At 40.0% G+C, this 17023-nt stretch overlaps 1 long non-coding RNA gene across 4 annotated transcripts in view; it reads right to left on the bottom strand.

Annotated features, from left to right (window-relative positions):
• Positions 1-1221: 1221 nt before the first annotated feature.
• LOC138419496 (uncharacterized) overlaps positions 1222-17023 on the bottom strand; it is a 374854-nt gene continuing 359052 nt past the window's right edge. For all 4 annotated transcript variants that reach the window (XR_011248993.1, XR_011248994.1, XR_011248990.1 and 1 more), the window contains 2 exons: positions 3682-3792; positions 1222-3043 (listed from right to left, as the gene is read on the bottom strand). This is a non-coding gene — a long non-coding RNA (uncharacterized lncRNA). The remainder of the gene's footprint in view (positions 3044-3681; positions 3793-17023) is intronic.

Here is a 17023-nt window from a genome sequence, read left to right as displayed (position 1 = left end):
GATGCTTTTGAACTGTGGTTTTGGAGAATACTCTTGAGAGTTCTTTGTACTTCAAGGAGATCCAACCAGTCCATTCTGAAGGAGACCAGTCCTGGGTGTTCATTGGAAGGACTGATGCTAAAGCTGAAACTCCAATACTTTGGCCACCTCATGTGAAAAGTTGACTCATTGGAAAAGACTCTGATGCTGGGAGGGATTGGAGGCAGGAGGAGAAGGGGATGACAGAAGATGAGATGGCTGGATGGCATCACCAACTCGATGGACCTGAGTTTGAGTGAACTCCGGGAGCTGGTGATGGACAGGGAGGCCTGGCGTGCTGCGATTCATGGGGTCACAAAGCGTCAGACACGACTGAGCGACTGAACTGAGCTGTGAGACATAGTGTAAAAGGTGGGTGTCTTTTATACAAAAAGTGGCTAGCAGTTATATCCGGGGATAGCCATCAGCGGTGTAGATGAGATTGAAACCCACGGAGTCAATGGTATCACCTCAGGAGAGAGCACAGATTAGGAAGAAAGGAAGCTGATGCCCCACCGAGCCCCACAAGGAACCTGAAGCCCATGGCGGGCTGCAGCTACCTTCACGAGATCCACAATCTCATCAGTGATCCATTCAGAAACATCCAAGATTCAGTCTCAGCAATCAAGCGTCTGCAACTGGCAAGAGACTGTCTTTCCAAGGTTTTCTGCAAGATTTGACATATTTGAACACTTTCAGATCTTCATTTCTGTCTCTGGCTTAAAGCAGATAGTGCTCAGTTAGACTTCTGGCAGCTCTGCTCCAGTAGAGCCGTCTTCGCTCGATTCCTTGAGGTCCACTGCCACCTGGTGGCCATTGCCTGACAGAAGCGATCTCGCCCTGCTCTTCCTTCCTGCTGGTTTGAGATCCACAAACCCATAACGTTGCCTTCTACCCAAACTAAGCTATTTTAAGCTTCTTTCACGGTCTCATTGAGCTTGAAGTGCAACTGTACAGGAAAGTAACTGAAGTGTAACTGAGCAGCAATCACTGATTTTTTTTCCCTCCTCTCTTCAAATATTTTTGTAATACAGGTTGGAACTGTTAATGGAGACAGGAAGTACAAATGACAGAAGAACTCATAGATTGCTATAACACCATAGACATGTTCCTACTAATGACATTAATCATATTTTTAATTTATTTATATATATAATTTAATTAACTCGTGGTAGCTTTTCTTCCCACTAGCATTAAACCAAATTCCAGGCAACAAAATATATTTAATGGCTGATAAAATAAACCAACACAGTTGTTTAATTTTCCATTTTCAGAGTCAGTTACAAGCATTAAAATACAGAAAGTTATTTTAACAGTAAATATAAAGCTAATTCATAGTATACTCTTCTATTTTTTCCCATACTTTTCCTTTCACAGATAATATGTAAAATTACGGAAAAATAAGATATTTTGCACTTTTAAGGATGAGCTAAGTTATGATGATGGTGTCCTCTGAACAATTCTATCTAAAAAAACAGTTTTCAATTTAGGTTAAATGTAAACAACAAAAAGTATTTAATACTAATTTTTGTGTTTGTCCAAACTTCCCAATTATATATCACATGAAGTAATTATAAAGGTTCCAATTTACTGAGAATTTCTAATTGACAAGAGATCAAACACCCTGTGTTACATGATATTCAGTCACTTTAAGAGAGGTGAAACTCAACCAAAGACAAATTTTAAAGCAAAATTAAACAGATAACACAATTATAAAACAAAAGAACTAGTATGAACCGTGTGCTTTCTTAATTATTTCAGTTTATTTCAGTTCAGATGTTTATAAAAATGTATATTTGGAATATTTGGTCTTCTATCAGAAACATGCCCAGAACTTTTATTTCTCTAAATTCTACCATAATTATTGAATAAACCATCAGTGAATAAATATGGAGAGTGCCAGGCTGTGTAGCACTCAATGATGAATGATATAAAACAATTCTTGATCTTGTATTAACTTGAAACCTGATTACCAATGTGTAAATCAATTCAAATAGAAGATGGGAAAGCACTCAAAATTATACATCAGGCAAATCTAAATAAGTATTATTCTCATAATAGAGTTACCTCACCGACATCATTGTAAAGGAGAGCTCCATCACAAACACACATGTACAATTTTACCAAATAGATGAAATAAATTAGATGAGGAAATACACAGCAGAAGTTGAAAACTTATGGCCACTGCAAAAGTAAGACCCAGCTTTGAAACTTCCCATTAACTTTTGGTTTGAAGACTGACTGTTTGTGAGACAGCTTCATCTTATTTTTTTTCATCATAATTCTCTGATTTTCTATCTTAATTCTCAGAATGAATATGGAGCAGCAACCAAACAGAGAACAGAAGGCCAGATTGCCAGCAGCACCTATCTAAATACTATTGTGCTGTGCAGAGAGCAGTGATGTGTGTCCAGTCGAAGCTCACAGTAAATTATGTGGAACATCCAACCCCCAAGTGTCCTGTGATGCCATGTAGGGAAACTCACAGTGCATATCTGAGGGAACTCTTTGCTCAGGAAGGTTTAAGCAAAGTTCAAAACAAAATCTTCTCCCCAGTGGATAATCTTAAATCAAAATCAGGATGCCACAGGCTTGATTCATGAGCCTATAAAACCCTATGAGTCCTGACACATATAGACACATTCTCAGATTCCCAGAAATCCTTTTGCTCTTTCCTCTAACAATGTCAACTTTCCTTGGGTCATCATCACATTCCAGCAGTTTGTATAGGAAAAGTAGGATCACAGAAGAAATTTAAAAAGCTCTTCTTACAGAGAAATTAAAAGACTCTTGCTCCTTGGAAGAATAGCTGTGTCAGACCTAGACCATGTTTTAAAAAGCAGAGACCTCACTGTGCCGACAAAAGTCCATATAGTCAAAGCTATGGTTTTTCTGGTAGTCAAGTATGGATGTGACAGCTGGACCATAAAGAAGGCTGAGTGCCAAAGAATTGATGCTTTCTTGCTGTGGAACTGAGGGAGACTCTTGAGTCCTTTGAGTTGCAAGGAGATCAAACCAGTCAATCCTAAAAAAAAAAAAAAAAAAAAATCAACCCTGAATATTCACTGGAAGGACTGATGCTGAAGCTGAAGCTCCAATACTTTGGCCACTTGATGTGAAGAGATGACTCATTAGAAAAGACCCTGATGCTGGGAAAAATTGAGGGCCAGAGGAGAAGGGGGCGAAAGAGGATGAGGTGGTTGGATGGCATCACTGACTCAGTGGACATGAATTTGAGGAAACTCAGGAAGACAGTGATGGACAGAGAAGCCTGGCATGTTGCAGTCCATGGACTAGCAAAGAGTTGGACCTGACTTAGCAACTCAAGAACAGCATTTGTTTACAATTTGTAACAAATGTGAGTACATTTGTTTACAATTCCTGAATGTTCTCTTAGATGCTTATTGAAGAACAAATCATTAATATCAGGATCTAGACCCCAGCCAAAGATTCACTTTGCTGCTGCTCTGTTTTTGCCACACAACCTTTGAGATGATCTGCATCACCAATTACCCTAGAGGAACTGATTGTGACCTTTCATGGCAGTGGCTTCTAGAGACACCACCTCATGTCTCCCCAGTTCAACTCTATACTAGTCAGCCAGGCTGCCTTAACAATATACCACAGTCAGGGGGCTTAAATAACAGAATTGTATTTTCTCACAGTTCGGGAGTCTGGATGTCCACAATCAAGCTGCCATTGGGGTTGGTAACTTGTGAAATTCCTCCACTTGCAGACAACAGTTTTTCCATGTCCTCACATGGCCTTTTCTCTCTGTGAGTGCATGAAAAGAGAAAGTTCTTTATCTCTGCACTTATAGGGACACTAATTACATTGGACTAGGGCCCCACCCATAAGACTCACTTAACTTAATTACCTCCTTAAATATCCTGTCTCTAGATACAGTCACATTAGGTTAGGTCTTCAACATATGAATTTTGTGAGAACACAGTTAAGTCCATAACAAATTCATGTTTATTGATAGTCTAGTATAAGAAAGATATGTCACTAGACTCAGGAAATACAAAAGTAAATAAGACATTTTCCTTGGCCTCAAAAAGTACACAACTTAGTGAGGAGATCAATGTGTATATAACTATCTAGGACCCAAGTCAGCTGCAAAAGTACAGATATTAGAATCTAAAAGAGTGACAAAATGCTGTAGAAGAAAGGGACCATGGATGAGTTTAAACAAAGGGTGTAATATATCTTTGTGCCCTTTAGAATGATCACTCTGGTAAAGTAAGGAAATGGACTGGGATAAAGACTAAAAGCAAAGAGGAAAGTTAGAAATTTCCTATTAACCTAGAAGATGAAGAAAGAAAACTGAAACTGTATCAGAGAAGTATGATTAAAGGCAAGGAAACAGATTTGAGAGACTTTTAAATAATAAGGTCAAGAAAATTTGGGGAAATTAATGATTTCTATCACAAAGAACTTCTGGGGAGCATCACTCTATTTTTCACTTTTCTCAGTGTACTCAATTAGCATTTCCACATCTCCTTGATTTATAACTAAGTTAGTACATGTTGAAAAATATCTTTAATTCAGTCTAACTTGCTTTCTAACATACTCTGATCACCTTTCCCAAGTACACTAATTTTACAAATTTAAACATGCTAGACATTGTTACTGGATATTGAAAGAAAAGATCTATTAATGCAAATCTAACAGCCTTGGATATTAATATATTCCTCAATATATATTTAGGAATTATATCTCAGAGTTTACCTGTAGACTCTAGACATATATTATTCTCAAAGCCAATACTAGTTGGGCACTCTTTTTTTCTCCTTTTGTGGCCATGATACACCACCATTCTTTTGGGTACCCAGCTCATGCCTTGGAATCATCATGAACCTTTTCTTCTCCCCAAATTCTTCACCCAGTAAGTCACAGAGACCTGCAAGCCTTCCTTCAGATTTTAAAGTGATACTTGTTGCTATTCAGTCTCCAGGTGTGTCCAACTCTTTTGCAACCCCATGGACTGTAGCCCACCAGTCTCCTCTGTCCATGGAATTCTCCAGGCAAGAATATTGGAGTGGATTGCCATTTCCTTCCACAGGACCTTCCCAACCCAGGGATCGAACTTGCTTCTCTTGTATCTCCTGAACTGTAGGCAGATCCTTTACCACTGAGCCACCTAAAATGGCTTCATCAGTCATCTTTTCCTTTCTATTTCCAGGGCCAATCCTCAGCAGCACCAGAATTATTCCAAGCCAATCTGCTGGCAACAACCACATGCCTTCCAAAGACATGATTCCATTCAGGCACTCAGATTAGGGCTTCCCCTGACCCAATCAGGCAGAGCTAGCACCTTCTGTTAGAAATTGTATCACAGTTATCTGTATGTGTCTCCCTCCAACTAGAAGATGAGATTGTTAAGTGCAAGAGCCATACCTTGTTCAATCAAATCCACACACATGCTTTGGACCTGTATATACTTTGTGTGTTGAATTAATTGCTTAAGAGATTCCTTGTGTGAAGAGAGTTTACATTAGTGACTGTGTCAAATATAGTGTTGCAGGAGTATATGCTGTTCTCCCACTCATATGTAAAGCATTTAACTGCCAGGCCAGGGTGTTCCATTTCTTTATACTTCAGGGAATCTAAGGCAATGCCTTAAAGTTAGCAGGTGCCCAGGTGGTAACTTGTATTTGATGTAGGCAGCATCTTTCTACTCAATGCAGCACAAACTGGAACCAGGTTGCAACCAAAACACATTTCCCTACTTCTCCTATATTATAAGCTACATTCAAGAGATCATTTAAGACTACCATTTTGCAGATACTCTTCCAAAATCTATTATGCTAACATGAAGTGTAAGTTGGCCCCTGAATCTTATTTGGCTTCTAACACTGCTTTGTGTGGCAGTACAGGGTGATAAAGGGAATTTAGTCACTACAGGAGGTTAAAAACCAGACTTTAAAACTGAATTCTGTAGCCAAAGCCAACTATTCCTCTTCTGTGTTTCTTGAAATGCTATCCTGCCCAGGTTCCTTAAAAGCTTTGGCGCCAACTAGCTGCCAAATTTCAGCTGATCCTGATCACTGCAGAATCAAGAAGTTAAGCTATGGGAGTAAAAAAATAAGCCCTGTTCTCACTCCACTTTCATTCCATACTCCAAAATGACAATGTTTTATTTATATAGGTTGTCTTACTGAGAGAAGTCAGACATGGAACAATGAACTGGTTCAAAATTGGGAAAGGAGCACATCAAGGCTGTATATTACCACCCTGCTTATTTAACTTCTATGAAGAACACATCATGTGGAATGCTGGGCTAGATGAAACACAAGCTAGAATCAAGATTGCAGGGGAAAATATCATTAATCTCATGCAGATGACATGCAGATGATACCACCCTTACGGCAGAAAGCAAAGAGGAACTGAAGAGCCTCTTGATGAAAGTGAAAGAGGAGAGTGAAAAAGCTGACTTAAACCTTAACATTCAAAAAACTAAAATCATGGCATCCAGTCCCATCACTTCATGGCAAATAGATGGGGAAACAATGGAAACAGTGGCAGACTTTATTTTCTTGGGCTCCAAAATCACTGCAGATGGTGACTGCAGCCATGAAATTAAAAGACACTAGCCCCTTGGAAGAAAAGCTATGACAAACCTAGATGGCATATTAAAAAGCAGAGACATTATTTTGCCAACAAAAGTTCATATAGGCAAAACTCTGGTTTTTCCAGTAGTCCTGTACGGTTGTAAGAGTTGGACCATGAAAAAGACTGAGCGCCGAAGAACCGATTCTTTTGAACTGCGGTGCTGGAGAAGACTCTTGGAGTCCCTTAGACTTCAGGAGATAAAGGAGATAAACCAGTCAATCCTAAAGGAAATCAATCCTGAATATTCACTGGAAGGACTCATGCTGAAGCTGAAACTCAATATTTTGTCCACCTAATGCAGAGAGCTGACACATTAGAAAAAACCCTGCTGGGAAAGATTGAAGGCAGAGGAGAAGGGGATGACAGAATGAAATGGTTGGATGGCATCACTGACTCAATGGACATGAGTTTGAGCAAGCTCCAGGAGATGGTGAAGGACAGGGAAGCCTGGTATGCTGCAGTCCATGGGGCCGCAAAGAGTTGGACACATCTGAGTGACTAAACAATAACAATAACTGAGAGAAGTACAAACCACAAGGAGCAACACTAAAGCAACTCTGATATTTTCTAGGTTTCTTTTACATCGTAGAAAGCCATGCTTAACTTGAGACCATTGACAAGACCAGATTGTTTACATGCAGTAAATGAGAACACATGAATGGTTCAGTGTAATATCCAAATGACTTGTTCCTACACTGGTAATGTCTATTAGCTTGCTCTGTATCGGTACCATACTAAGTGCTTTATATACTTTCTGTCCTTCTGTGCACATTCTATCGTTTAACCTTCACAACAATTCTATGTCATCACAATTGTTCCTTTTCACGGATGGGAAAAATGAGGCTGAGAGAGGCCTGCTTGTACCTATGGATACACAACAAGTAAGCTGGAGGAGCTGGGATAAACCTAGTTCAGTCTAACTCCAAAACCTATCATCTTTACCACTGCTCCTATCTAAGCTTAACTGAAAAATTCAAATGTGACGAGTAACCACTGGTTTGGCCGCAAGGATTCAAAGTCACAGGATAAACAGGATAAACCTTCCTAGAACAATTTTGCACAAATTGTTGTTACATTGCACAAATTGTTGGAACAAATTTTGTTACATTTTGTAACAAAATGTACTTCAATATATTAAAACAAAAAAGAATGCATATAAGTCTAATATGTAATTCATACACATTTTTAAAATAAAATAGAAGGCACCAAAATATTATCTTTTTTGAAACAGTCCCACCTGAGACTATGTCTCACATTCTGTCTGCCACCTTTCCTTTCCTTCCTACTCCCAGGGTTATTTATTTGGCCCTACATTTCATTAAAAGGTTCAGGTGTGACCCAGGCAATATCTACACACTAGGAGGTACACTCTAGGGGCGGAGGCATAGGAACAAGGCGGACAGTTTTATTTAAGGGGGCTATTTGTGTTTATAAGACTGTAGCCTCCAGCCAGAGGACAGAGGATTGGGTACCAAGGTGTCCATCAGAGGAGAAGTTCAATACAGGGCCGAGTAAAAGCCAAGACAAAGTGAAAGCAGAGAGAAAACAAAGTGGGAGAATCCAAAGCTGGAAGGGCACCCTTCGGGTTCCAGATCCAAGATCTTCTGGACCATAAAGAAGAGAAAGAAAGGGAGAGACGGAGAAAAACAGAAAGGGTAGGGGAGACATAAGCAGAGAGGAAGTGGGGAAGAATGCGCAGGACAGAGGAGGTGAATGGAAGAAAGGAAGGAATACTAGTTGAAAGAAAAAGAAAGTTGGGGCACTAGTTGCGCTCGAGTATCTTACCAATTGTGGGTGAATTTAGTCTTGGTCAATATTCCAATATCACTGTCATTTGTTGCCTGTGTATGTTTCCTAAACCATTCACTCCTGTTCAACTCTGCGACCCTATGGATTGTACCCTCACCTGTCCAGGGTATTCTCCAGGCGAGAACACTGCAATGGGTTGCTGTGCCCTCCTCCAGGAGATCTGCCTAACACAAGGATGGAACCTGTGTCTCGTCAGTCTCCTGCATTGGCAGGTGGGTCCTTTACCACTGGTGCCACCTGGGAAGCCCTGAACCAGCATCTAAATCATTTTCCTCTTCTGTGAATTTCTTAACCATGGGACTCTTAGTAAGAGGCAGAAATTAATACCCCCCGAGAAACCAGAAGCTTCCCATATAGGACCACAACTCTGCTGATGAAAGGCACTTACACAGAGGCAGCTGCTACCCCTCCTGCTGTGAGGAGTTCTTGGGATTTGGGGCTGGCGTGGGCTGAAAGCAAAGGCCTTTAGTAGTTTCAACTGCAAAAATACTGAAAAAATGCCCAAATCAGGCAAACGTAAGGACTGCTATTTAAGGATGACACAATATAATTTTTGCATAAAATCAAAAGATCTTTCCTAGCATGTGAGATGAGTGCAATTGTGCAGTAGTTTGAGCATTCTTTGCCATTACCTTTCTTTAGGATTGGAATGAAAACTGACCTTTTCCAGTCCCATGGCCAACTGCTCAGTTTCCAAATGTTTGGCATATTGAGTGTAGCACTTTCACAGCATCATCTTTTAGGATTTTAAATAGCTCAACTGGAATTCCATCACCTCCACCAGCTTTGTTCATAGTGATGCTTCCTAAGGCCCACTTGACTTCGCATTCCAGGGTGTCTGGCTATAGGTGAATGATCACACCATCATGGTTATCTTGGTCATTAAGACCTTTTTGTACAGCTCCTTTGTGTATTCTTGCCACCTCTTCTTAATATCTTCTGCTTCTGTTAGATCCTTACCATTTCTGCCCTTTATTGTGCTCATCTTTGCATGAAATGCTCCCTTGGTATCTCTAATTTTCTTGAAGAGATCTCTAGTCTTTCCCATTCTATTGTTTTCCTCTTTTTTTTTTTTTTTTTGGATTGATCACTGAGGAAGGCTTTCTTATCTCTCCTTGCTATTCTTTGGAACTCTGCATTCAAATGGATATGTTTCCTTTTCTCCTTTGCCTTTCACTTCTCTTCTTTTCTCAGCTATTTGTAAGGCTTCCTCAGACAACCGTTTTACCTTTTTGCATTTCTGTTTCTTGGGGATGGTCTTGAGCCCTGCCTCCTGTACAATGTCATGAACCTCATCCATAGTTCCTCAGGCACTCTGTCTATCAGACCTAATCCCTTTGTCACTTCCATTGTATAATCATAAGTGATTTGATTTAGGTCATACCTGAATGGTCTGGTGGTTTTTCCTACTTTCTTCAGTTTAAGTCTGAATTTGGCAATAAGGAGTTCATGATCCCCCCCAGTCATCTCCCGGTTTTGTTTTTGCTGACCATATAGAGCTTCTCTATCTTCAGCTATAAAAAATATAATCAATCTGATTTCAGTGTTGACCATTTGGTGATGTCCATATGTAGAGTCTTCTCTTGTGTTATTCAAAGAGAGTGTTTGCTATGACCAGTGTGCTCTCTTGGCAAAACTCTGTTAGCCTTTGCCCTGCTTCATTCTGTACTCCAAGGCCAAATTTGCCTATTACTCCAGGTATCTCTTTACTTCCTACTTTTGCATTCCAGTCCTCTATAATGAAAATGACATCTTTTGGGGGTGTTAGTTTTAGAAGGTCTTATAGGTCTTCATAGTACAATTGCACTCATCTCACATGTTAGTAAAGTAATTCTCAAAATCCTCCAAGCCAGGCTTCAACAGTACGTGAACCATGAACTTCCAAATGTTCAAAGTGGATTTAGAAAAGGCAGAGGAACAAGAGATCAAATTGCCAACATCTGCTGGATGATCGAAAAAGCATGAGAGTTCCATAAAAACATCTACTTCTGCTTTACTGACTATGCCAAAGCCTTTGACTGTGTGGATCACAATAAACTGTGGAAAATTCTGAAACAGATGGCAATATCAAACCACCTGACCTGCTTCCTGAGAAATCTGTATGCAGGTCAAGAAGCAACAGTTAGAACTGAACACGGGACAACAGACTGGTTCCAAATAGGGAAAGGAGTATGCTAAGGCTGTATATTGGCACTCTGCTTATTTAACTTATATGAACATTGCATCATGCAAAATGCCAGGCTAGATGAAGCACAAACTGGAATCAAGGTTGCCGGGAGAAATATCAATAAACTCAGATATGCAGATGACATCACCCTTATGACAGAAAGAGAAGAACTGAAGGCCTCTTGATGAAAGTGAGAGAGGAGAGTGAAAAAATTGGCTTAAAACTCAACATTCAGAAGCTAAGATCATGACATCTGGTCCCATCACTTCATGGCAAATAAATGGGGAAACAATGGAAACAGTGACAGACTTTCTGGGGAGTAGGGGCTCCAAAATTACTGCAGATGGTGACTGCAGCCATGAAATTAAAAGATGCCTGCTCCTTGGGAGAAAAGCCATGACCCACCTAGACAGCATATTAAAAAGCAGAGACATTACTTTGCCAACAAACCTTCATCTAGTCAAAGCTACGTTTTTTCCAGAAGTCATTTATGGATGTGAGAGTTGGACTATAAAGCTGAGCACTGAAGAATTGATGCTTCTGAATTGTGGTATTGGAGAAGACTCTTGAGAGTCCATTGGAATGCAAGGAGATCCAACCAGTCCATCCTAAAAGAGATCAGTCCTAAGTGTTCATTGGAAGGACTAATGTTGAAGCTGAATCTCCAATACTTTGTATGGCCACCTGATGCAAAGAACTGACTCATTTGATAAGACCCTGATGCTGGGAAAGATTGAAGGCAGGAAGAGAGGGGACTACAGAGGATGAGTTGGTTGGATGGCGTCACTGAATCAATGGACATGAGTTTGAGTAAACTCCGGGAGTTGGTTATGGACAGGGAAGCTTGGCATGCTGCAGTCCATGGGGTCACAAAGAGTTGGACACGACTGAGTGATTGAACTGAACTAAAGATCTTGCAACAATCTTAGACCTCAAGCCAATATTTTCCACCAGTGTTCAAAGGAATGAGATTCATGCATTCTGTCTGTGATAAAACCTGCCATGTTACCTAATGACAGATAAGCTTCCCCCTTAGCTTCTGCACCGTCAACCTGATAAACAACCCAGGGATACTTTTCTGCATTCCTCTACCTCCATCTAGTGGATTAAGAGTCAACTGCAATTCAGCCTTCCCTGTAGTCTGCAATCCGCACAGTCTTTTTCCCAAGTCTGTAACTGCAAATCTGTTCAGGCTTTTGTGGCTGGAAAATACCTCTACCTCTCATGGGGAAAAGTATCCACAAACTATGGAAAAACCAATACCTTGATGTATCTTTAGAAGCCTAGGGCTAGAACTACACACTCTGAAGTTGTTGATTTAGCGAAGACTGATGCTTTTGTGTTTACAGTATTTCCTATTGAAAATTCTACCTTTAGAATATTTTGTTCTTGCCAGAAATTTCTGCTGCAGTGCAGCACACAAAAAATAGTGCACAAAGAACTGAAAGAGAAACAGGAGCTGTTGCTAACAAATAAATGTGCTCTCTGGGATCTAACTTGCATGGAAGTCAAGCAGAGATGCTGTAGCAGAGAATCTAAGAAGTTTTGAGCTGAGGAACTCTTAATGACCATCTGATGAAAATGGAAAATAACTTAGAGCAAAGCAAAAACAAGAGATAGGGCCCGATGAATTTATTTCGGGCCAGAGTCACCAGTGAAGTTTCTATGAGCTGCTCTGACTTTCTCTTCTCTCTCTCAAGGTCATTCTACCTGCACATGCAACCCATTCCTCCTTCTCAAGATTTATTATGGATTTTTTATTGGCAAAAAGTTAACCCTTTCCTCTGACAAACTCATCAAAGCATAGAATCACAGAATGTTAGCGTATTTTTGCAGATTATTTCACTTCTCTCCTATGTATAGGATGTACGCACTTTGAATAACTTGGCTACAACTAAAATCAGTTATTTTCAGAACCAGGGGACAACTCTAATGAAAGTAAGCAACACTGAAAAAGAAACGGTCATCATAGGGTAAAGATAGCCATACATAGCAGTGTCCATAGGACTTCAAGATAAGAAATAGTGTTTTGACTAGAGGAGGCAGGGGGAATCTTTGAAAGGCCTTTCTTTCCTCACTTTCTTTTTCAGATGTCTGTTCCTGCCCTGGAGAAATGCCTTCAGGGACCTGGTGGGTGACAGAAATGTCTGGAACCCTATGTATGTGGTATCCTACAAAGTGGTGGTATTATCGCTGGGAAGCCTATAGACAGTTTGCCCATTTGAAGACATGAAACTTTAAAACTGTGAACCCTATGCTACCCAAAAAGACTACTCATCTTGGTGACAACTCAGTCATAACCTGTAATTTATGGCATCACCAAGGAAGAGTTCCAGAGTAAGGCTTTCAGAATGATTATCAATGAGTCATTTCCAATAAAGGAAACTGAGTTCTACTACAGCTGTCCTCTTTAAGTCATATTGAAGAAGAATAATTTAAAAAAAAAAAAGAGGAAAGCAATACATATAGGGCCAAATACAATGGTACATTTTTTAAGTGTCTCTCTCAGGTAGACCAAGCCCATGGCTGAGTATAAACTGTAAAACTGGGTAGACTTGAATATAGTGATCATTCCATTCAGTGGACACTTTATATGCCATCTGCTAGAATTGTGTAATTGATTGCCACAGGACATAATCATTTTAAAATACAGTTAATTTGATTACCAGTGATGAAGTTTTTATCTATACAAACTAGGAGCCTGGCAATGAGATGAAGAAAGTAAACAAGTTTCCAAAATCAGAATGCAAAATGCATAATTCAGGAGGCTGGAGAGAGGAGCCCATCACCTGGGAAACGCTGGACTGAGAAACTGCGTTTTAAGGATTGGTGATGCCCACTATTAGTGATGGTAATCTCACTTCCAGAAACAGATCTTGAACTACACTGAATTCATCTCCTCTTTTATGTGCATAATATACTGTTAGAAATTTTATTTATTGATTAAGTGAAGGTACAAACAGGGAATATTGCTGAGCATCTATTGAATACCATATCATCCATCCTTTATTTTAACCCTCACAACCAATTATAAGAAGGAGGTCAAGATGATAGGACCAAGATCACACAGCTGGTAAGAGATTGTGGCAGGTGAATAATGGTTCCAAAAGATGACCATGCCCTAATCCCAAAAACCTGTGAGGATAATATGGCAAAAGGGACATTGTAGGTATGACTAAATTAAGAATCTTGACTTAGGAAGATTCTCCTAGATTATCTAGGTGTCCTCTAAATGCAATCACATGTGTCTTTATAAGAGGAAAATTTGGCTACTAAAGGGAAGGTGATATGACCAGCCATGGAAACAGAGACTGGGGTGCTATATAGGCAGGAGCCAAGGGATGCCAACAGCTCCAAGAAGTAGAAGAGGTGAGAAACAAATTCTCCCTTGGAGATTCCAGGAGCCAGCCCTGCTCACACCTTGCTGCCCCTTGAGACTCACCTTGGAATTCCAACCTCCAGAGATATAGAATATATTTGTATTGTTTCAGCCATTCAGTTTGTAGTAATGTGTTACAGCAGCAATAGAAATTAATACAGAGATGAGCCAGAATTTTACCCAGGTCTGCTCAAACTTGAAACCTGCATTCTTTTTCCCTACTTTACACTGCCTGCAATTTTACCGAAGACTGGGAACTAGGTATACAAAGACTCATATCTTGTCCCAGTTTGAACATTCCCAAAATCTGGAATTGAGTACTGAATCAAATGACCAAATGTTCCTCTAATTAAATCACAACTATCCCATGTATTGATTATTGTCATGATAGTTCTAAAGAGTAGATTCGGAGAAAAAAAAAAAAACAAACAGAAATTCACCATTAGAAATGGGCTTCCTGATGGTGCAGTGATTAAGAAGCTGCTTTGCAATGCAGGGGACATGGGTTTGAACCCTGGTCAGGGACTAAGATCTCACACGCCACTGAACAACTTAAGCTGATGCGAGCCACAACTAGAGAGTTTATTCACTGCAGTGAAAGATCCCACTTGAGGCAATGAGGATCCAGAGTGCCACAACTAGACCCGAGGAAGCCAAATGATTGTTTTTGAAAAAAGAATATTTCTCACTCATTATCAGAGAAATGCAAACCAAAACCACAATGAGGTACTATCTCATGCCAGTCAGAATGGCTGCTATCAAAAAGTCTACAAACAATAAATGCTGGAGAGGGTGTGGAGAAAAGGGAACCCTCTTACACTGTTGGTGGGAATGCAAACTAGTATAGCCACTATGGAGAACAATGTTGAGATTCCTTAAAAAAATGGAAAAGAACTGCCATATGACCCAGCAATCCCATTGCTGGGCATACAAACCGAGGAAACCAGAATTGAAAGAGACACATGCACCCCAATGTTCATCGCAGCACTCTTTATAATAGCCAGGACACGGAAGCAACCTAGATGTCCATTGACAGATGAATGGATAAGAAAGTTGTGGTACATATACACAATGGAGTATTACTCAGCCATTAAAAAGAATGTATTTGAATCAGTTCTAATGAGGTAGATGAAACTGGAGCCTATTATACAGAGTGAAGTAAGTCAGAAGGAAAAACACCAAAATAGTACACCTCTCAAGAAACCTGTATGCATGTCAGGAAGCAACAGTTAGAACTGGATATGGAACAACAGACTGGTTCCAAATAGGAAAAGGACTACATCAAGGCTGTATATTGTCACCCTGTTTATTTAACTTCTATGCAGAGTACATCATGAGAAACGCTGGGCTGGAAGAAGCACAAGCTGGAATCAAGATTGGCAGGAGAAACATCAATAACCTCAGATATGCAGATGACACCACCCTAATGGCAGAAAGTAAAGAAGAACTAAAGAGCCTTTTGATGAAAGTGAAAGAGGAGAGTGAAAAAGTTGGCTTCAAGCTCAACATTCAGAAAACTAAGATCATGGCATCCAGTCCCATCACTTCGTGGCAGATAAATGGGGAAACAATGGAAACAGTGGCAGACTACTTTTCTGGGCTCCAAAATCACTGCAGATGGTGATTGCAGCAATGAAATTAAAAGATGCTTACTCCCTGGAATGAAAGTTATGACCAACCTAGAGAGCATATTCAAAACAGAGACATTACTTTGCCAACAAAGGTCCATCTAGTCAAGGCTATGGTTTTTCCAGTGGTCATGTATGGATGTGAGAGTTAGACCATAAAGAAAGATGAGAGCCAAAGAATTGATGCTTTTGAACTATGGTGTTGGAAAAGACTCTTGAGAGTCCCTTGGACTGCAAGGAGATCCAACCAGTCCATTCTAAAGGAGATCAACCCTGGGATTTCTCTGGAAGGAAAGATGCTAAAGCTGAAGCTCCAGTACTTTGGCCACTTGATGCAAAGAGCTAACTCATTGGAAAGATTCTGATGCTAGGAAAGATTGAGGGCAGGAGGTGAAGGAGACAATGGAAGATGAGATGGTTGGATGGCATCATCGACTTAATGGACATGGGTTTGTGTGGACTCTGAGAGCTGGTGATGGACAGGATGGTGTGCTGTGGTTCATGGGGTCGCAAAGACTGAGCAACTGAACTGAACTGAACACATATATATGGAATTTAGAAAGATGGTAACAATGACCCTATATGTGAGACAGCAAAAGAGACACCGATGTATAAAGAAGTCTTTTGGACTCTGGGAGAAGGTGAGGGTGGGAGGATTAGAGAGAATAGCATTGAAACATGTATATTATCATATGTGAAAGAGATCACCAGTCCAGGTTCAATGCATGAGACAGGTTGCTCAAGGCTGGTGTATTGTGATGACCCTGAGGGGTGGGATGGGGAGAGGGTGGGAGAGTGGTTCAGGATGGGGAACACATGTACACCCGTGGCTGATTCGTGTCACTGTATGGCAAAAACCACTACAATATTATAAAGTAATTAACCTCCAATTAAAACAAATAAATTAATTTAAAAATAAATACTATTAGAATCAATGTATTAAACATAAAAAAAAGTTTCAACTGCAGTCAGTAATTTTGATTGAGTTTCCATATGCTTTCAACTAAAATATTCAGATATTGAGCTGAAAGTGCCTTGATGATTTTGACTCACAGTATTCAAAAAGCCATTAAGTTTGTATATTTCAGCTTATCCTTATCAACATTTAAACATATTTTCATATTGATTTTTCTTTGATGAAAGTGTCATATTTGCATGGAAATATAAAAGCCTGGATTCTATCGTTAGTGTCTTTACTATCAATTAGCTCTTCAATCTTTCAGTCAAATCACTCAACATTTCTAGACCTCAGTCTCCTCACCTGCAGAATGGAGCAGTGGGTGGGATGCTTGCTAAGCACATCATCTCTAAGATTTCTTCCAGTTTTAAAATAAAACATGGCAGGATTTCCACAGCAAAGCTTCTAGGTATATTTCAAGTGTGCTCATTATTACCAAATGCCACTAG

Source organism: Ovis canadensis, chromosome 1 (genome assembly GCF_042477335.2).
Source record: "Ovis canadensis isolate MfBH-ARS-UI-01 breed Bighorn chromosome 1, ARS-UI_OviCan_v2, whole genome shotgun sequence".
Lineage (NCBI taxonomy): Eukaryota > Metazoa > Chordata > Mammalia > Artiodactyla > Bovidae > Ovis > Ovis canadensis.
The sequence above is the reverse complement of the archived record's forward strand: the minus strand, read 5'-3'. Positions and strand labels throughout refer to the sequence as shown.